Here is a 21761-nt window from a genome sequence, read left to right as displayed (position 1 = left end):
CAGTAAGGTACTGTAGGCATTTCCTTGTTCCATAAGGGCTTACAATCTATTTGTAAGTAAGGCAATGCAGGGTGAGGAGGAGTGATCAGTAGGATTTGCATTCTGGCTTCCCTGGTTCACAGCCAGCTGCTGTAACCACTAGGCTGCTCACCTACTAAACATTTCTACCCAAAGCTACTGCTACTATTCTTGTATATTGGCCAAGAGTGTGTAGGGCATTCTGATTAATAGACAGAGTGAGTCACAAAAGTTTACATAGCATATGGAGTAAAGAGAGCATGTTTATCGCTCCAGAATAATAGTATAACTTGTCTTATCTTGCTTCCCAAAATATTCAGGTTGGTAAATTTTAATACTGTACCTAAAATTCCCTTCCCCCTCCCCCCCCCAAAAAAAATCCAATTGAATTATACTGCTTTTTTCTTCATCTAGTGAAGTAAAATTATTAACCCACGTAGGGCTATGTAACTTATTTTGCTTAAAAGTAACTGCTAGATTTTCACTCTGTAGCAAACAATCACAAACTTAGGGCAAAGTTCCTCATATTTAGAGTAACGTAGTAAATGACAGCAGATAAAAACCACAATGGTCCATACTGTCTGCCACTCTGGCAGGTTAACCTTAAGGGCAAGGAGGGCCCCATTCAAGCAGATTGCCAGACCTTCCCCTCCCAGCTGTATTTATAAATTCCTTCTTGCGGTCTACAGAAGGCCTGCCCTGGCCTTGGAAGCACTAGAGTGGACTTCCCCTGCACTATGGCCATCAGTAGAGAACGTGATCAAACTTCCTTGAGATAATGTAAGAACATAAGAAATTGCCATACTGGGTCAGACCAAGGGTCCATTGAGCCCAGCATCCTGTTTCCAACCATGGCCAAGTATCCAAACACTGAGTAGATGCCATGCTACTGATGCTAGTAATAGCAGTGGTTATTTTCTAAGTCAACTTAATGAATAGCAGGTAATGGATTTCTTCTCTAAGAACTTATCCAAACCTTTTTTAAACCCAGCTCCACTAACTACACTAACCACATCCTCTGGTAACAAATTCCAGAGCTTAATGTATTTCCTACTAATTTGTTATTTAATCCTCTCCTTCCATCTATCTACCACCACCCCAAGTATATCACATGAACTAACCCATCCCTCTAGTTGAACACTCTGCCTATAAAAAAAATTGCTAACCTTGTTAACCAAATGACAAAATTGTAAACCGTTGTGATGGTAATACCGAACGATGGTGTATATAAAACTCTATAAATAAATAAATAAATGTGCGTTGCGTGAAATAATGTTCTCTGATTAGTTTTAAATGTGCCACATGCTAACTTCATGGAGTGCCCCCTAGTCTTTCTATTATCCGAAAGAGTAAATAACCGATTCACATCTACCCGTTCTAGACCTCTCATGATTTTAAAGACCTCTATCATATCCCCCCCTCAGCCTTCTTTTCTCCAAGCTGAACAGCCCATTCCAGATAGCCAAACATACCTTAACTGTAGGATATGTTCAGATGGATTCCCTTGAATGCGGCATTGGTTGGTTGTAAACACTGCCCTGTGCAGGTTGCCCCCATGCAGAAATATTTTTTATTTCCATTTTCTAGCCACTTGAGAAGCTATGGTATAACTTTTTTATGAAATATTTCTGTATGGGCATAACCTGAATGGAGCAGCAATTACAATCAGGCATGGTGCCCTGAGTTTTTTGCAAATTAGTCGCACAAAGTGGTTCCTTCAGGACACGTTTGAAACTTGTGTTAATTCAACCCCTGTGCTTCCATTTTTCCACTGTGTGCGCACACGTCTTAGTGGCAAAGCGTTGACAAACTCTAGAGAGCACCAAAAGGGGAAAAAGAAAAATCTCTCTCAAGCTACTTTTAGCGAGCAAATTTTGAAACTCACACCACATGGGTGAACCTGATGCTTATAAATTTCCTTTGAAAGTTCACAGGTAAATTGGTCTGGTGCCCACCTAGAACAACTTGCACACAGTTATATCTGGTCTTCAGGAGAGGGGAGGGAATCACTTGTGCATGTTGACTTTTCACATACTTTTAAAAATCAAATTATGTGTTTAACTGTGTTCCAGCCTTGCCCCCTCCGAATACCTTTCCCTGGTTCACATAAAAGTAAGTGTGGGACCGGATTACCAGTGAACCTTTACGTGCGCTGAGCCCTGGGTGATTTTCCAACAGCCGTTTATGTATAGATTACATCATTTAATGAGCATACATTGCTTTGAAAATTCAGCATTAACTTGTATGATGAAACCGAAGGGGAGATCATAATCAGCCTGATGCAATATCAGTGCGTGTTTAAAGGGGCGCTCACGATTGAGTGCCCACTCCCTCTCCCAATTTAATATTTAAATCTGGTGCCACGGTAAAAAGGAGGCGCCCCTAGCACCATCTCGGCAGCGGGCGTCCAGGAGAGGTGGTTGTCAGCCGGTTAGGAAAATGGACGCTCATTAATTGAGCATCCCTTTTGCTAACCTGCCTTCCGGCTCAATTTTTTTTTTTTTAACTTTTTTGGGGGACATTTCTAATATTTTAATTCCTATGACTGAATATCGTCCTTTTATTAAATCGGAGGTATTAAGTCAGAGTATTTTCTGCTTTTCTGTACACTTTATGGGCTCCTTCAAAATAAACATCTGCTCGGGGCAGGCATTAATTTTGGTGGGTAAAAATGTGTGCGTTGGGTGCCCTTTTTTTTTTTTTTTTTGCCATCGGGGGGGGAGGGGGGCAATAGATAATAGCCTTATCAACATGCATTTACATGTGATGAGCGCTATTACCTATGCGCGCGATTGGATGCACGTTTTCGATGCGGTAACCCACATTTTGCATTGGGGGCTATCGACGCATGTCCAATCGTGCGTTGAGCCGTGCACTGCGGCCAGCACACGGTATTAAAATCGGTCTGAATATGAGGTTTAAAGGGGGAGGGGCAGACTGAAGGACAACATTAAAAAAAAAAATGTTTCTTTACAGAAAGGGTGGTGGATTTCCAGTGGAGGTGGTGCAGACATAAACAATGATGATAGAAAGCCTGGGGTAAATAGAGAAGCCAGACTTAGTTGTGAAGAGTCTGCAGGGCAGTTGGAAGAGGTGGGTGAGATGGGCACCAGACCAGGGGGCACCAGCCTGACATTCTGTTGCCATCAATACAGTGGATCTTCCTTTCCTCCTCCTCCCCCTCCTCCCTCCTCCACACACACACACACCCCCACCCCCCAAGACGGCAGCAACATTGGAGAAGGTTTACGCCTTTTGATTTTGCTGGGCACCATTTAGCCTGGGTGTCTACTATTATAACAGGGAATAAAGTGGGTGGAATAAATAAGCCTTACAGTCCTTATCTGCCATCACATTCTGTTTCTATGAATAAATTAGCGAAGAGGTGAGTAATAAGCAATATATCTGCAAAATTATTTACCAAGTCAGAAGCATATTTGAAATGTTAAAATATGTTGAGTGAGTTCTAGCTGCCATATAGAGAGCTGGAATCTTTGTAGGTTGTAGTACTTTTTTTTTTTTTTTTTTTTCACCTACATATGATTTATCTGGCAAAGATGGCTGACCTTGAACTTTTCAGATACCATTGGTCCCTGCTTCAGAAGACATCTAGATAAGGTCCCCATGTGGTCACCATAGCTCATGTGCAAAATCCAGTAGGTAGATTTGTGTTGGGCAGAAAGAAAATAAACAAAATCCGAGAAGGAATTTTTATTTTATAGCAAAATTGTTTTAACTTTGGCATTTAATTAAAATTACAAGTCAATAATGAGATTTTCATAAACTCCATGCGATTTAATTGTAAGATCCAGATGAACTTATGAAGCAGACTTTAGATGATGAAAAAAGGGGAATATCATAGGCGCTGGAATCATTCCAGTAAGTGAAGGTTAGTGCTCTCTTAACAGTGATTCTCAATTCAATCATCAGGGACCACCCAGCCAGTTTGCTTTTCAGGAAGTAAGATGACAAACAATGCCTTCATTGAATGCAAATATTTTTCAGGCAAATTCATTATGGTTATCCTAAAAAGCAGACCGACTGGGTGGTCCCTAAGGATCAGGTTGAGACCCACTGCTCTATAAATTTAGATTTGAAAAAATAATTTAAAAACAAAGCCTTTTAAGACTTCTTGATGGAGTTCCCAATGGGCTCCATTTTTTTTTTTTTTTTCAGAGCACACTGATACAGTTCAGGCCTCATTTGTGCTTGAACCTGAAGCTCAGCTTTTATATTGAGGGCTGTCCAACTCCAGTCCTCAAAGGCCGTAAATTGGGCTTGTTTTCAGGATGCCCCTAAAGCATAAGAAATATCTGCATGCAGTTAAGCGAGGACACACAAATCTCGCTCATGCATGCATACTCATTAGGGGGCATTCTGAAAGCCAGACCGATTTGAGGCCCTTGAACCCTGTTTTGAGAGAAATCCACCCATGGCAGTGGAAGTAAAAACCAAGGCTTGGATCAGCCTGCTCAGACTAAAACTGGTCACCTCCGCAGGCCCCCTCCTTTGCTTTTCAAGAAACGGGAGACCTTCGGGTTTACATTTTTTCATTTTAAGATTTTGATTCATCTCCATGCTCGGCGATGACTTCCTGGTAAAGGCCTGGAAAGAGTGGTGATACGCAGAATAATCGCCCTTTGTTGGTTTGTATGGGAACAACTTCCCCAGAATGCAGTGGGGGGCCATCTGTTCCATGTGCCACTATTTTTAGAATATCTGTAAACAAGCCACCAGCAGGCCTGGGAAGCCATATTTATCTAACTGTATGTATATAAATATGTTAAGTAATAGCAGTGAACTGTTGCCAGAAGGAGAAGTTGTTCTTACGAGTCTGCTGCCGTAGATTAAATATTTCGCACTCTAAAGCATTTTTACTCCCAGAGTCATTTGATTTGCTGCTGTTGCCCTAGCCAATTCAATAAATTTGTTGTTATTTTTAAATGTTTTATTAGCAGCTGCTCTGCACAGTTTTCTTCCAAAGCCAGAAGTAAATATCCAGCTTAGAAAGCAGACCACAGTCTTATTTTTTTAATGCTTGATAGTAACAACTAACAAGCAGCATGATGTGTGTTCAAAATTCCTCTGCTTGATTTTAAAATATGATGGGACCAATGAAAGACACAAAAACCTCAGGATGTGTTAATTTTTTAGACAGATTATCCAATATCTTTTTTGGGTTTTTTTATTTTTAATCTGCATAGTGATTCAACTTACTGTATTCTTTGCTGTAAACACCTGATGATTACATTTGTTTCAGAATACAAATTGAAAATGTGTTTGTTATAAAAACAACTTGCCCACTGGCTTAGCAGCAGCACAGTCATGCAGGAGAGATCCAAGTTTTTATTTATTTATTTTATTTATTTAGAGTTTTTATATACCGGCAATCATGAAAACATATCTTGCTGGTTTACATAGAATGGGGGTGCAATAAAATACATAGAACTTAAGAACAAAGAACTAGAACTGTGGTGACAGAAGGTACAGTTACATTTAACAAGGTGGCCAAACTTGGAGTAGGAAAAATAGAAAAGAGGATAGAAAATGGTTAAACAATATACAATTTAAATGTAGTATACAAAATAGATAAATGTTATAAACAAACGGCAAGGTGATTTAGGAGTTATTGGATTGTTTTGATTCCTGAACCCAGCTCCTGCTTCTTGGGTTGGCCAGGCATGATGCAGCCCCAGCTATAAGAGGGGAACTACAGCCACCATACAAGAGTGACACCTGCTGGCCATATTCAAGGTGACCGCATATTGGGTTTTTGAAGGAGCTGCAGGCTGCGTCCCCTGCCCAAGAACTGTTGCAGAGATAGCTGGGCTAAAGAAGAGGAGGCTTAAAGGTGAGGGGAAAACTCATGACATTTAATAGCATAGTAGCCTTAGAGGCCGGTTCTGAGTTGCAAACCCAAGGGAGCAGGAGGGAGCTACCAGACAAAATAATAAAAAAAATAAAAATGCTTTGTATTTTAAAAATCTCCAATTTATGTTTTTACACCTCTTATTTTATTTTTATATTTGACTTATAAAACTCTCAAACAGAGCAGCTTCGACCTGCTGCTTTGTTTTCGGTTTAGTGGAAAGTCATCTCCAGTGTTTCCTCTGAGGTAAGTACATCCACGTGGGCATACCTATATTTTATTTCATTCTGGAGAGGAGTGCTTCTTGAGCTGAATATTACCTCCGATGACTCTTCTGGGCTTGCTTTAGTAAAGTATCAAAGTTGAGAGATTCAAACTTGCTCTTCATACAAGCTGGATCAAAATCATCTTTGTTAGAGTTTATATCTGTGTAGGTACTTCTGCAGAGCTGTCTGCGGCCACTGAAATAGAGGTCAAAAGACAGTTCACTTGGGTGCTGGAGTTTGTGACTGTTCTCAAGAGCAGTAAAAGCTGCTTCAGTGTAGTGGTATGTTACAAATCCATAGTTGTCACCCTGTTCCCTAAAGTGAATGGCACAATCTTTGACATCACCGAATACTGAAAATTGGTGCTTCAGTTCAGATCTTGACATCCTACACGCCTTTCCTTTATTGCATATTTCTTGTGATAGAGTTTCTGTCTTTGGCAGCTGTCACGTGATTCATAAAAACTATATCTTCTGCTACATCTCATATGATGTCTGTTATAAGGGAAGCTGGAACGAGACCGTGGTAGGACGTAGAAGAGGATCTTAAAGAGCAAGAGTCTGATGACCATCTCCTCCTTGATCTGCTATGTGACTCTGAGCTTGACCTTGAGGAGACGCATGAGCTGCAAAGGCTGCTATCTGTTCCTTCTCTTTGATAAAGGTGATCGTGGCCTTGAATGGGACCCTCGAGATGAGGGCAATGAAGACGACAACTCACTGTCATTGACCAAGCAAGAACCGCATGAGTGACCAGAGTGGGCCCACCTGCTCCTCCAGCCGGATCCCTGAGGGCCGGGTGAGTGCCTCCATTTCCTATAACAGCAAAAATGCTATTAATTGACTGATTATGATTGCTATAGAGAGCACATCTTGACTCGAGGATCACTTTTTCGTTGTAGCAGCTGAGTGTGTAAAAAATAGCAATTTAATAAATGCAGCTGATATGGCCTGATAAGCAATTCCCAAGGCTTTTTATGCAGCTATGTCATGTCTTGAGATCTCTCTCTCTACTGCCCTTCTATTTAAACCCATTCATAACTTAACATGTCTAACCACTGCTTTTCATGTAATCCTCATGCACAAACAGCCTTTCCCCACCTAATCTTGCCTCAACCCTCTTATTTTCTTCTTCTGGCTCCATTTTAGCTTACTACTTGTTCTATTTCAGTTTTACCTCCTCACGCTCATTTTAAAACCCCCCTTTCTTTTTCTCATCCTCCGTGCCGTCTTTCACAAGCGCAACATTTCTCTCTGTGGGTTACCCGGAAGTTGGTCACACCTGGGTTCAACTGGCGGTCCACGCGTAGCCTGCCAGGCGGCTAAACCGCGTTCAGACGAAAGCTTGCTCGGGCATCGCTGGTGTAGCGCTCGGCGAAGGCCCCGTAAGCAGCAGGAAAACATTTTTTAAAGGTTCTTGGAAGCGTCCCATGCAGGCCTGCTTATGAAAGCAAATGCATCGTCTTAAAAAAATGATTCGTAATCCTGAATCAGGGAAGAAGCCAGCGTCTTCATGAGTATTAATCATCTCACAGCACGAGAACTGTTACAGTAGACATCGTTCCCTTCTCCATACTTTAAGGTTGTGACCTTCCTTGTTCATAGATGCTTTCCACTGTTTTACAGTGTTTTTAATTACATGCTGTCAGCAGTTGTGTCTGAATGAGACTTTTCTTCATTCTACACACTATATTTGCTTCTCTTAATTTAGTGTTAGTGCTACTTATTACCATAAATGGCAGTATTAGAATTGGCAAACAAAAATAAACTTAAACTTATGGGTTGAGAGGAAAAGATTCTTCCTTTTCTAAAAGAAATGCTTTATCTCTGTTTTCAAATATCTCTGTGCTGGAATCAAGACAAACCTCTTTACTAAATGGCATGCATTGGAGCCAAGTTACTAAAGGGCATGCTTACAATTGTGTTTTTCTATGCATGCTAAAATAGTCATTAACTGAATTAATAAGATGGGTGTGCATAATTGCTAAAATAGTGATTACCAAAAATTTAGCACATATGCTCCCTGTTTAGCATGTGTGCTAATGAAAATGATTGATTGTTCACTATTAGAAGGCATGCAGTATAAGATTTATTTTGCACATGCCTAATTTTTTTTTTTTTTTTACTCTGCTCTGCCCATCATCCCTGTTACTGTTGTCTGGAGGGAGGAGGGCTATTGGACAAGGGCACAGAGGATTAGCTTGGGGAGAGGAGAGAGAAAAAGAGTTGGTTTTCACTTTCTGAGTGGATTGTCTTATGCTTCCTTGATTTTCCCCTACTTATTTATTCCTTGCCACCTGGAGTGGTTCTGAGGGTGAAAGTGGGGAGCATACTGTCCATCTCTAAACAAGGTAGTTTACTTTGGATGTAGAATTGTCTGGGTGGCTGGTTGGGTGGACCTCATATCTAGGAGGGGTCTCAATGTAATAAGTGGGGTGGATGTGCTACCATAGCTATACTTATGTCTTCCTCTTTAACTGCTGAGGTGCTGGCAAACATGGTAGCTGAGGCATGGTCTTTTCTAATGTTTAGGAGTGGCTCCCCCAGCACAGATGCATGGGTGCCGCTGATAATGGACATCCGAGGCACCCGGCTAGGAGGCCTACCCGCCCCACCCTGTACTTACATGTTGAGTGGTGGCGATGGGACCTTGGTGTTGGGTCATCATGGCGCCATCCTCGTGGTGTTAGGAGGGAAGTGTAGGAATTCCGGGCTCTCAGCATTGGCATGTCGCTCAGTTACTTGACTGGCCTAGTGTCAAGCGCGGTAACATCATCTGGACAACTCAACGTTGGCCCACATGATTGACCAGGGGCCGGTGCATGGTGACACAGCATCAGGGGCAGGTTCAGTGAAGGTTTAAATTCCCACTAGCAAACCCTGCACTTCATGGTGAGCAATACCCACTCATCAGGCTCTAAGTAATAGATGGAGTTATGTTCGATTAGTGTTACGCATTGAGTATATGTTATCCCTGTTTTGCTGGGGTGGCAAAGTCCAGAGTTATATGGCAAAGGGGTGCAGACAGCAGGGAAGATGCCAACATAATGGTGGCTTAGGCCACTAAACATGGATACAATCTGGCTGCCAAAAGAAAGATGAGGGCCTTTGAGAGAGGGCCTGAATGACACACTGGACAAAAACAAACAGTGAAGAGGACCCAGTGGGCCTGCTGCATAGCAGCCTATGGAGGGCCTTTCCGGGATGAAGACAACAAGTAAGGCTCATGGACATGCGAGACCTTGGAGAGATCCACTGGGTGGATGTGAAAGCACATGGCAATGGTACCTACCCTGCAAGGAACAGACAGGCTAGCAAACTCGGCACCCAAATTAGATTTATATGTTAGGGTATTTAATAAACGGCTGTGGTCATTACCTCCGATTCAGTTGTGTTATAGTTATTCATGCTATGTTGTTAATATTTGGAGTGAAGGGGAGGAAGGAGAGAGAATCCAGTGTGCCCTCAGCTACCCCAGTTATTGTATTGAGGAAGTAGTTTGAAAACATTCTGTTTTTGTAAAATCTTGATGATTGTGAGATTTCTATCCTTTTAGAACTGCAATTTGGACATTACATAAGTTAAAACTCCTGATGAAGAGCATGAAACATGGCCACTGTCAGGCTTGATGAGACTGAAGACTATCTTGGCGGTTTTGAAAGAAGTTGCAACATCTTTTGCAAGAGGTAAGTGCCAGTTGGCCAATAGTATTTTAATTTAAAAAACGTTTCTCAAAAGAAAAGGGATTTGTTTTGAAACCTATGATTAAAAAATTGGAGCTATAAGTTTTTGTGAACGGAGCGATTTGTAAGCTATAGCAGAAAGTCACAATGTTTTTCTTCCAGATTTGCTGCTTTTGTGTGATGGTCTCTTCATGCAATGTGTAAGTTGTTTTTGTGAATGATTTGGGTATTCCACCTCTTGGTGGTTCTATTTTGGTTTTGAAATTCATTGTAGCCATCATATTAGGTAGGATGGAGATGGTGTGGATATCCCTTCTGCATTCCTACCATTTTGGTCTCAGATTCAGTCAGTTGATGGCATGCCTAAATGTTTTCATGGCTTGTAATGTCTGGCAGAAACATCTGGAGAATGATGGTTGCCCCCAACTACAGCCACTGTGCTTTGAAAAGGACCCAGAAGCAAGAAAATGTAACAAGTTCAGGAGCTTGACAAGGCCGGGTATGGCAGGAGGACCTATCTGTGAGAGGAACAATGTAATCTTTAACATCCTCATTTAAAAGGTGAATTTTAAAAACCTGGCGCACACATCAATCAGGTGATGTGCGAATAAGTTGGGCTAACGCGCGCTGGCTGTATTTTCAAAAGCGCTCAGATGAGCTCATAAATGCTGTGGCATGCACATCTCAAAAATTTCCAAAACTGGCCGTGGTCTGGGTGTGGGTGTTCAAGGTCTGGCCAATAAATAATTGCATTCCCCAACGCAGGCCGAGGGTCCCCTATTGCATAACTTTACTTTTTGCTATGGATGGTGTGTAAGTAATAAAATATAAGGATTCAGACATTTCTGAGGGGTTAAAGGGTCTGGGGTAACTGAAGGGAGTATAGGCTATCAACCAGGGGTGGCTGGAGGATGTGGCTGTTAACTGGGTGAACTGGTGGATAAACTGGGAAATGGTGTGGGGGCACGCCCCGTTTAAACCCCCCCCCCCCCCAATTTACGTGGTAGAAGCGGGATTTGCGTGCCTATGCGTAGGGCCCACTTAAAATTTGGGGGCACATGTGCCTGTGGCCAGGATATTTTAAACATGCGTGCATATGGACGCACAAGTTATAGAACAGCCTCGTCCCCTGGGTGTGGGCGACACACGTGTGCGCAAATGTGCGCCCACGTGCCGGTTTGAAAGTTACCGGCCCTATGCCTTAATGGCCACTGAGTTTCAAGTGTTACCTGTGCATTACTTCTCTCTCTCTCTAAGAGCCAGCAGGGTGGTCCTGAGCCTGAAAATCCAGGGACCACAGCTTCCATTCTCCTCTCTGTCCTTTTCTTCTTCCTCCTTCTCCTCTGTTTCTATTGATTTTCCTTCAATATTGCCAAGTCACAATAGGGCAATTTTGAATAGTCTGAACTGTTTGCAGTCTATGTGGGCACTTTTAGCACAAATACATTGCAATCAAAGGGAAACAACCCTTGCAAGGTTATCCTGGGACCTTTATACTGCATTTTATTTTTTAAATAGATGAGTGTACTGCCCCTCATTTGTATGATATGAAACTGGACATTTTTCATCACGTTCCCTCCCAAAAATTTCCACTAGTGTACTAATTTGTGTGGGAGATCAAGGTGTGTCTGTCATATCTCTCAAATGTCTTACAAGCATTGGCAAGTATTTTTTTTTTTTGTGGTTTGGACAATAGTATGTTTGTTTGAGTTGAGACATACAAGGCTTGATGCCCATTCACAAAACCATTTTACAAACCATTCATTTGGTCAGTAAAGGACCTTTTTCATTTTGGTGAGGTTACTGGAAAATCCAAAGAGAATCTGCAGGAAAGGACTTTGACTCCCTCACTGGTGATTTATTTATTTGAGTCATATTCAGTCTTTCAGGCACTTCAAAGTGTATTACATTCAGGTAAGGTCCCTATCCTCCCCCCGGCTCATAGTCTAAATTGGTACCTGAAGTAATGGAGAGTGAAATGAGGCAGCAGGATTTCAATCCTGGCCTCCCTGCTTTAACCACTGGGGTACTCCTCCACTCCTAGTACAGCTCATTTACCAGCTGGAAAAACACAGTGGTGTATGTGAAAAGAAAAGATGGATATTGCTGAGCGTTTTGTATATTAAAACAGAAAAGGAAAGGAAAAATCCTGACATTTTACCAGGGAAATAGCCAAAGTGCATATACCGGCTTTTACATATTCCTGACCAAACATAATCTTGCTACTTACTTTAGGAAACTGTAAATGAAATATTTTTTGACAAGGAGAAAATTATTACATTTATTGCTCCAAAGAGTTCAAAGACACAAACAATAACAGAGTAGTACCATCAAAGAAACTACAGAATAAGCAGATGACTTGGCTGTATAATCTTTTGGCTTGAACACTATGCTTTTCACTCCAAGAATTTATCTGTATTTATGCTAAGTAAAACATATTCACTGGTTTGGAAATTCTAGCAGTTACACAAACAAACAAAAAAAAAAAAAATGTCATGTGAATTCCATCACAGCTTTTTCCATTTAAAGAACTACTCCATTCTTTCTCCCACAGATAGCATTCATCAATGTGATAAACATCAGTACAACCCATTTGTAAGATACACACAGGCACACACAGAATGAGAAGAGAATGATCCTTGAGCCCAGCTTTGGAAAGAATGATGATAATTAGCAGGATTCTCAGTCTTTCTGCACATTTAAGGACTTTTTTGTTCAGTCTGTTCAACAGTGGTAATAAATCTACTCCTGGCACTCTTTGGATGTTTTTATTTATTTATTGTATTTATATTCCGCTTTTCGGCACATCGGAGCAGATTATATGCAGGTATCAAGTGATCTTTGTGCAATTATGGAAAAAAAATGGCAAATATATACCTTTAAAGCATTATAAATGTGACAGAAATGTTTGTTTCTTTTTATTTTAATTGGGAAGAGAAAAAAAGGACTAGGTCTTTTGGTTTCATCCCTAGGATGTGATTCTTATTGAGGGCAATTTTCAACGGGGGGGGGGGGGGGGGGGGTAAATAGGGATTCATGCTCGTAAACTGGTTGTCCAATCACTTTCCTCTCGGTACAGCTAAACGTAGGCATGAGGTGGAGCAAGGTGTGAAGTTGTAGGTCGGGGAGGGCAATAGCATAAGTTCAATTGTTGTCTTCAAATCTATGTACGTTATTTTCCATCAGAGAAGTAGCTGTAGAAAAAGGCAGTGCAAATATCTTTGGCAAGCTTCAAGCGAGAAGTACATGCGTACCTTGAAAACTGATGCAACGTCTGCAGGCATGATGTGCCTGCGCACTTTGGCCCAATGTGGACAGTTTAAAAATTCTACTGTTTGTGCCTTCAGGCAGGAAGGGGTCTCTTCTTCTTTTTTTTTTACATTGGATCCTCTCCTTTGTTACTTCACTTTGTCCTGTAAATATGGTGGTTCTCAGAATCATTATATTTAAGTCTGGAAGAATGGCTGCCCTGGAGGAAGCTAGCCTTGGTGGGAAGAGACAGGAGAAAGTACTTTTCTTAGGAATATGCGTGTTGGTACTTGTCATTGACTAACCTAATATAGGATTAATGGATAAAGCCTGGACTGGCCCAGACTTTCCCTGATCACCTGGAACCATTTGGTAATCCCAACTAGGCTCAGAGCTACAACTGAAATCCAGCCACTGAATAATCTGCAACATGTCATTTTAGTCATGGCATATTTCTGACAAAATTATCAAAATTGATGCATGTCGTGTAATAAACAAAATTGCCCAATAAGGTTGGATACCCCAGGATTTATTTATATATATATATAGATAGATAGATAAAGAATTATTCCTAAATTCAGGTGTGCTCTTATAAAAAATTAATAAATGGACCTTTCAAAACTCCCTCTCTTATCGATTCCAATAATCCAAAAATCTAATTGTAATTTAAATGAATGTTTATATTGATGATTTTACTCCCGGTATTGTACTTATGTGCTCCCACAGTGCTTCTCGGTTTTATATTGAGTTTTACTTACTAGTCCTTCAATTTTATAATTCTTTTTATGAAATCCAACGTAGACAGGCTCATATATCACCGTATCTATAGCGTGGGCAACGTTGCCCCTTTAAATGCTCCACCTATGAAAGTATCAAGATTATATACTTTTTACTCAACCTTATCAAAGAATATAACCACAACTTTTCTCCTAAAGAAACTAGCATGAACTAACAGTTCCTCATTCACCAAAACTTCTACATGTTCCTATCCTCAAAAACCCACCACACACCTTACTACGACAGCTTCATTGGTCAACGCCATCCAGATTTGCTGAAACTCAAAGTTATTGCCAAACGCTGTCACCCGCAGCTGTACTCTTCACTACCGGATGTGTGCCATACATTTTAGCCAAAGGAATTCTGATCCGGAAGTGAAGAGTACAGCTGCGGGTGACGGCGTTTGGCAATAACTTTGAGTTTCAGCAAATCTGGATGGCGTTGACCAATGAAGCTGTCGTAGTAAGGCGGAGGATTTAAAGGGGCAACGTTGCCCACGGTATGGATATGGTGATATGAGGCTGTCTACGTTGGATTTCATAAACAGAATTATAAAATTGAAGGACTACAATAACACAATCGTGAGAGGGGAGAGACAATTTTAAGTCGATGCCTGGTCTTTCTGAATTTATCCCCTGAAGAAGCCTGGTGGGTGAAACAAGGCCCTTGTTAGGATACCAAAAACCACAAGTGGGATACATCGTGTAAATAATTTTGAAAAGAAAATATTTGTATATTTAGAAAGAGACGATTGAGACTAAGTCCATGGACTTGGTCATCAAAAAATATCAATATATAAATGTAACAACAATGATTGTATAGTATATAGACCTAGCGGTATTACCACAAAATATGACCAATAGCATTATTAGTAATTTTCATCCTTTGGTGTTATGTGGGCAATTGAGGGACAGATTGAGATTAGCGGTAGTAACAAAGCAGAGGGCAAACTATAAGACTGGTATATGAGGATATAATTGTGGATATTGTTAAGATCACATTAAAATATATAAGGTTTTATGGATGGAATGTTTTATAATACAAAAAATGGTAATTTCATATTTTTCAATAAAATTTAATTATATTCATGGAAATACGTAATTTTTGAAATTAATTATATGAGAAACATAATCGTGCCTTTTCCCCAAGCAAAAAATCTTTTGTATTGGGTTTTTTTGGAGTACCCATATATACATATACACATATACACATATGCACATACACACATACATATACATATAGATATACACATATACACATCTACACATACATACATACATATACACATCTACATATACATGTGTATATCTATATGTAGATGTAGATATCTACATGTACATATACACATCTACATGTACATCTACATATACACATCTACATATACACATCTACATATACACATCTACATATACACATCTACATATACACATCTACATACACATGTACATCTACATATACACATCTACATATACACATCTACATATATACATGTACATATATACATCTACATATATACATGTACATATACACATGTACATATACACATGTACATCTACATCTGTACATCTACATATACACATGTACATCTACATCTGTACATCTACATATACACATGTACATCTACATAGACATGCACATCTACACATCTACATACACATGTACATCTACATCTACACATACACATACACATCTACATCTACATCTCCACATACACATACACATGTACATCTACACATACACATCTACACATACACATCTACACATACACATACACATACACATGTACATCTACACATACACATCTACACATACACATACACATACACATGTACATCTACACATACACATACACATACACATGTACATCTACACATACACATCTACACATACACACATGTACATCTACATACACACATCTACATCCACATCTACATATACACATCTACATCTACATATACACATGTACATCTACATATACACATGTACATCTACATATACACATGTACATCTACATATACACATGTACATCTACATATACACATGTACATCTACATACACACATGTACATCTACATATACACATGTACATCTACACATGTACATATACATACATTGGCTTCGCTGTTCTTATTCTCTGATAAGCTTTCACTGCTGTAACCTAGATTAGAACAATGGATGTATTATGTGATGGGCTGTATTACTGCAGACTCGCAAATTCCTTTCCAGAACTGCAAGTCCCAGCAGCCTCTCCTGCAGAACATGGGAGAAGTTTCACGAAAGTTCCAGGGTGTCTAGGGAGGGGGTCAGTAGCCCCTTCAGCCGGAATATGCTTGCTCAGCAATGCTTAGAATGCATGTGTAAAAGATAAGAACTGTAAAGTGCATATGAGTCTGCTCCTGAAGGGGAGGGGCATGCAGTTGTACTGAGCCTTTGTCTTAGCTGCATCTTGCTGGCAATAAAAGTCTATCTTTACGGATCAGTTGTCTGAGCCTCCTTACTGACTAAACAGAGACGGTTACATTTGGCGAGCCTCAGCCAGGAGGTACCGGGGATGCTATTTTAGCCCCCCAGTTGGTCTAGGGGATTTTGTGGCGGAGTGATCCCCCAGACTTGTCTGGTGAGTGGCCACCGCTGAGTTCAGTGCTCAGGTATCTGAGGGGGTCATTGCACGGAGATCGTCTGAGACCTTTGGGCTGGTGATCTGGGAAGAAGGCTTTTGTGATGATCGGAAGCCCCCTGCAGGCGAGTATTATGGGAACAGTAGAAGAAGTGAAGAATAGATAAAGAGTAACCTGTCCATCCCTGAGCGGACTGAGGGGGCTTTGATCACACCCCGTGCAGTGTTTCAGTAGGAATTCTGTTCCGAAGGCCACGTGCATAAGAGAAAACAATTATAAGTGAAGTGTACAATAGTGGGAAAAGGTTTCTTGTTGTGTGAAAGAGAATGAATGGCCTCGCAGTTCTAGGCCGGGCTGACCGCGTCCTAGTCGGGGCGATTGTGACCCTTTTGTGTCTGATGGATATGGACCCCTTACCTATCTGTCTTCCCTTCCCTCCTTTGTCTGTGATTCTATCCTAATGGGAGGGGGCTATTCAACTCTGCTAAAAGCCATGATGGAGTAGTATAGTGAAGTGTTTGATAGACATAAATGTACAAAACCCAGAATGATTCAACGATGCACCCATAGGTGGCCCAGTTTGTGTGTATATTGGCCTCTGGTAGGGACTTTCAATTTCCAAACTGCCACAAGGGTCCAGAATATAGTTATATGAGAAAGGAATCTGGGTTGTCCTGAGGATATACTGTACATAACTGATTGGATGGCAGTCATTGAGAATCCCCTGTCATGGGAGAAGAAACTATCTAGAAGAAACTATCTAGAAGAAACTATCTAGAAGAAACTATCTAGAAGAAACTATCTAGAAGAAACTATCTAGAAGAAACTATCTAGAAGAAACTATCTAGAAGAAACTATCTAGAAGAAACTATCTAGAAGAAACTATCTAGAAGAAACTATCTAGAAGAAACTATCTAGAAGAAACTATCTAGAAGAAACTATCTAGAAGAAACTATCTAGAAGAAACTATCTAGAAGAAACTATCTAGAAGAAACTATCTAGAAGAAACTATCTAGAAGAAACTATCTAGAAGAAACTATCTAGAAGAAACTATCTAGAAGAAACTATCTAGAAGAAACTATCTAGAAGAAACTATCTAGAAGAAACTATCTAGAAGAAACTATCTAGAAGAAACTATCTAGAAGAAACTATCTAGAAGAAACTATCTAGAAGAAACTATCTAGAAGAAACTATCTAGAAGAAACTATCTAGAAGAAACTATCTAGAAGAAACTATCTAGAAGAAACTATCTAGAAGAAACTATCTAGAAGAAACTATCTAGAAGAAACTATCTAGAAGAAACTATCTAGAAGAAACTATCTAGAAGAAACTATCTAGAAGAAACTATCTAGAAGAAACTATCTAGAAGAAACTATCTAGAAGAAACTATCTAGAAGAAACTATCTAGAAGAAACTATCTAGAAGAAACTATCTAGAAGAAACTATCTAGAAGAAACTATCTAGAAGAAACTATCTAGAAGAAACTATCTAGAAGAAACTATCTAGAAGAAACTATCTAGAAGAAACTATCTAGAAGAAACTATCTAGAAGAAACTATCTAGAAGAAACTATCTAGAAGAAACTATCTAGAAGAAACTATCTAGAAGAAACTATCTAGAAGAAACTATCTAGAAGAAACTATCTAGAAGAAACTATCTAGAAGAAACTATCTAGAAGAAACTATCTAGAAGAAACTATCTAGAAGAAACTATCTAGAAGAAACTATCTAGAAGAAACTATCTAGAAGAAACTATCTAGAAGAAACTATCTAGAAGAAACTATCTAGAAGAAACTATCTAGAAGAAACTATCTAGAAGAAACTATCTAGAAGAAACTATCTAGAAGAAACTATCTAGAAGAAACTATCTAGAAGAAACTATCTAGAAGAACTATCTAGAAGAAACTATCTAGAAGAAACTATCTAGAAGAAACTATCTAGAAGAAACTATCTAGAAGAAACTATCTAGAAGAAACTATCTAGAAGAAACTATCTAGAAGAAACTATCTAGAAGAAACTATCTAGAAGAAACTATCTAGAAGAAACTATCTAGAAGAAACTATCTAGAAGAAACTATCTAGAAGAAACTATCTAGAAGAAACTATCTAGAAGAAACTATCTAGAAGAAACTATCTAGAAGAAACTATCTAGAAGAAACTATCTAGAAGAAACTATCTAGAAGAAACTATCTAGAAGAAACTATCTAGAAGAAACTATCTAGAAGAAACTATCTAGAAGAAACTATCTAGAAGAAACTATCTAGAAGAAACTATCTAGAAGAAACTATCTAGAAGAAACTATCTAGAAGAAACTATCTAGAAGAAACTATCTAGAAGAAACTATCTAGAAGAAACTATCTAGAAGAAACTATCTAGAAGAAACTATCTAGAAGAAACTATCTAGAAGAAACTATCTAGAAGAAACTATCTAGAAGAAACTATCTAGAAGAAACTATCTAGAAGAAACTATCTAGAAAAGAAACTATCTAGAAGAAACTATCTAGAAGAAACTATCTAGAAGAAACTATCTAGAAGAAACTATCTAGAAGAAACTATCTAGAAGAAACTATCTAGAAGAAACTATCTAGAAGAAACTATCTAGAAGAAACTATCTAGAAGAAACTATCTAGAAGAAACTATCTAGAAGAAACTATCTAGAAGAAACTATCTAGAAGAAACTATCTAGAAGAAACTATCTAGAAGAAACTATCTAGAAGAAAACTATCTAGAAGAAACTATCTAGAAGAAACTATCTAGAAGAAACTATCTAGAAGAAACTATCTAGAAGAAACTATCTAGAAGAAACTATCTAGAAGAAACTATCTAGAAGAAACTATCTAGAAGAAACTATCTAGAAGAAACTATCTAGAAGAAACTATCTAGAAGAAACTATCTAGAAGAAACTATCTAGAAGAAACTATCTAGAAGAAACTATCTAGAAGAAACTATCTAGAAGAAACTATCTAGAAGAAACTATCTAGAAGAAACTATCTAGAAGAAACTATCTAGAAGAAACTATCTAGAAGAAACTATCTAGAAGAAACTATCTAGAAGAAACTATCTAGAAGAAACTATCTAGAAGAAACTATCTAGAAGAAACTATCTAGAAGAAACTATCTAGAAGAAACTATCTAGAAGAAACTATCTAGAAGAAACTATCTAGAAGAAACTATCTAGAAGAAACTATCTAGAAGAAACTATCTAGAAGAAACTATCTAGAAGAAACTATCTAGAAGAAACTATCTAGAAGAAACTATCTAGAAGAAACTATCTAGAAGAAACTATCTAGAAGAAACTATCTAGAAGAAACTATCTAGAAGAAACTATCTAGAAGAAACTATCTAGAAGAAACTATCTAGAAGAAACTATCTAGAAGAAACTATCTAGAAGAAACTATCTAGAAGAAACTATCTAGAAGAAACTATCTAGAAGAAACTATCTAGAAGAAACTATCTAGAAGAAACTATCTAGAAGAAACTATCTAGAAGAAACTATCTAGAAGAAACTATCTAGAAGAAACTATCTAGAAGAAACTATCTAGAAGAAACTATCTAGAAGAAACTATCTAGAAGAAACTATCTAGAAGAAACTATCTAGAAGAAACTATCTAGAAGAAACTATCTAGAAGAAACTATCTAGAAGAAACTATCTAGAAGAAACTATCTAGAAGAAACTATCTAGAAGAAACTATCTAGAAGAAACTATCTAGAAGAAACTATCTAGAAGAAACTATCTAGAAGAAACTATCTAGAAGAAACTATCTAGAAGAAACTATCTAGAAGAAACTATCTAGAAGAAACTATCTAGAAGAAACTATCTAGAAGAAACTATCTAGAAGAAACTATCTAGAAGAAACTATCTAGAAGAAACTATCTAGAAGAAACTATCTAGAAGAAACTATCTAGAAGAAACTATCTAGAAGAAACTATCTAGAAGAAACTATCTAGAAGAAACTATCTAGAAGAAACTATCTAGAAGAAACTATCTAGAAGAAACTATCTAGAAGAAACTATCTAGAAGAAACTATCTAGAAGAAACTATCTAGAAGAAACTATCTAGAAGAAACTATCTAGAAGAAACTATCTAGAAGAAACTATCTAGAAGAAACTATCTAGAAGAAACTATCTAGAAGAAACTATCTAGAAGAAACTATCTAGAAGAAACTATCTAGAAGAAACTATCTAGAAGAAACTATCTAGAAGAAACTATCTAGAAGAACTATCTAGAAGAAACTATCTAGAAGAAACTATCTAGAAGAAACTATCTAGAAGAAACTATCTAGAAGAAACTATCTAGAAGAAACTATCTAGAAGAAACTATCTAGAAGAAACTATCTAGAAGAAACTATCTAGAAGAAACTATCTAGAAGAAACTATCTAGAAGAAACTATCTAGAAGAAACTATCTAGAAGAAACTATCTAGAAGAAACTATCTAGAAGAAACTATCTAGAAGAAACTATCTAGAAGAAACTATCTAGAAGAACGACTAGAAACTATCTAGAAGAAACTATCTAGAAGAAACTATCTAGAAGAAACTATCTAGAAGAAACTATCTAGAAGAAACTATCTAGAAGAAACTATCTAGAAGAAACTATCTAGAAGAAACTATCTAGAAGAAACTATCTAGAAGAAACTATCTAGAAGAAACTATCTAGAAGAAACTATCTAGAAGAAACTATCTAGAAGAAACTATCTAGAAGAAACTATCTAGAAGAAACTATCTAGAAGAAACTATCTAGAAGAAACTATCTAGAAGAAACTATCTAGAAGAAACTATCTAGAAGAAACTATCTAGAAGAAACTATCTAGAAGAAACTATCTAGAAGAAACTATCTAGAAGAAACTATCTAGAAGAAACTATCTAGAAGAAACTATCTAGAAGAAACTATCTAGAAGAAACTATCTAGAAGAAACTATCTAGAAGAAACTATCTAGAAGAAACTATCTAGAAGAAACTATCTAGAAGAAACTATCTAGAAGAAACTATCTAGAAGAAACTATCTAGAAGAAACTATCTAGAAGAAACTATCTAGAAGAAACTATCTAGAAGAAACTATCTAGAAGAAACTATCTAGAAGAAACTATCTAGAAGAAACTATCTAGAAGAAACTATCTAGAAGAAACTATCTAGAAGAAACTATCTAGAAGAAACTATCTAGAAGAAACTATCTAGAAGAAACTATCTAGAAGAAACTATCTAGAAGAACTATCTAGAAGAAACTATCTAGAAGAAACTATCTAGAAGAAACTATCTAGAAGAAACTATCTAGAAGAAACTATCTAGAA

At 38.3% G+C, this 21761-nt stretch overlaps 1 protein-coding gene across 1 annotated transcript in view; it reads left to right on the top strand.

Annotated features, from left to right (window-relative positions):
* The window catches only part of SMAD5 (SMAD family member 5), a 129657-nt gene extending 116941 nt beyond the window's left edge, over positions 1–12716 (top strand). Inside the window, exons 7-9 of the transcript XR_003853459.1 lie at positions 9709–9838; positions 10232–10396; positions 12390–12716. The gene's annotated coding sequence lies outside the window, so the exon portion shown is untranslated. The remainder of the gene's footprint in view (positions 1–9708; positions 9839–10231; positions 10397–12389) is intronic.
* The last annotated feature ends 9045 nt before the right edge of the window (positions 12717–21761 follow it).

This window comes from Rhinatrema bivittatum, chromosome 18, assembly GCF_901001135.1.
Source record: "Rhinatrema bivittatum chromosome 18, aRhiBiv1.1, whole genome shotgun sequence".
Lineage (NCBI taxonomy): Eukaryota > Metazoa > Chordata > Amphibia > Gymnophiona > Rhinatrematidae > Rhinatrema > Rhinatrema bivittatum.
Note: the sequence above shows the minus strand (reverse complement) of the source record. Positions and strands in the feature narration are given on the sequence as shown.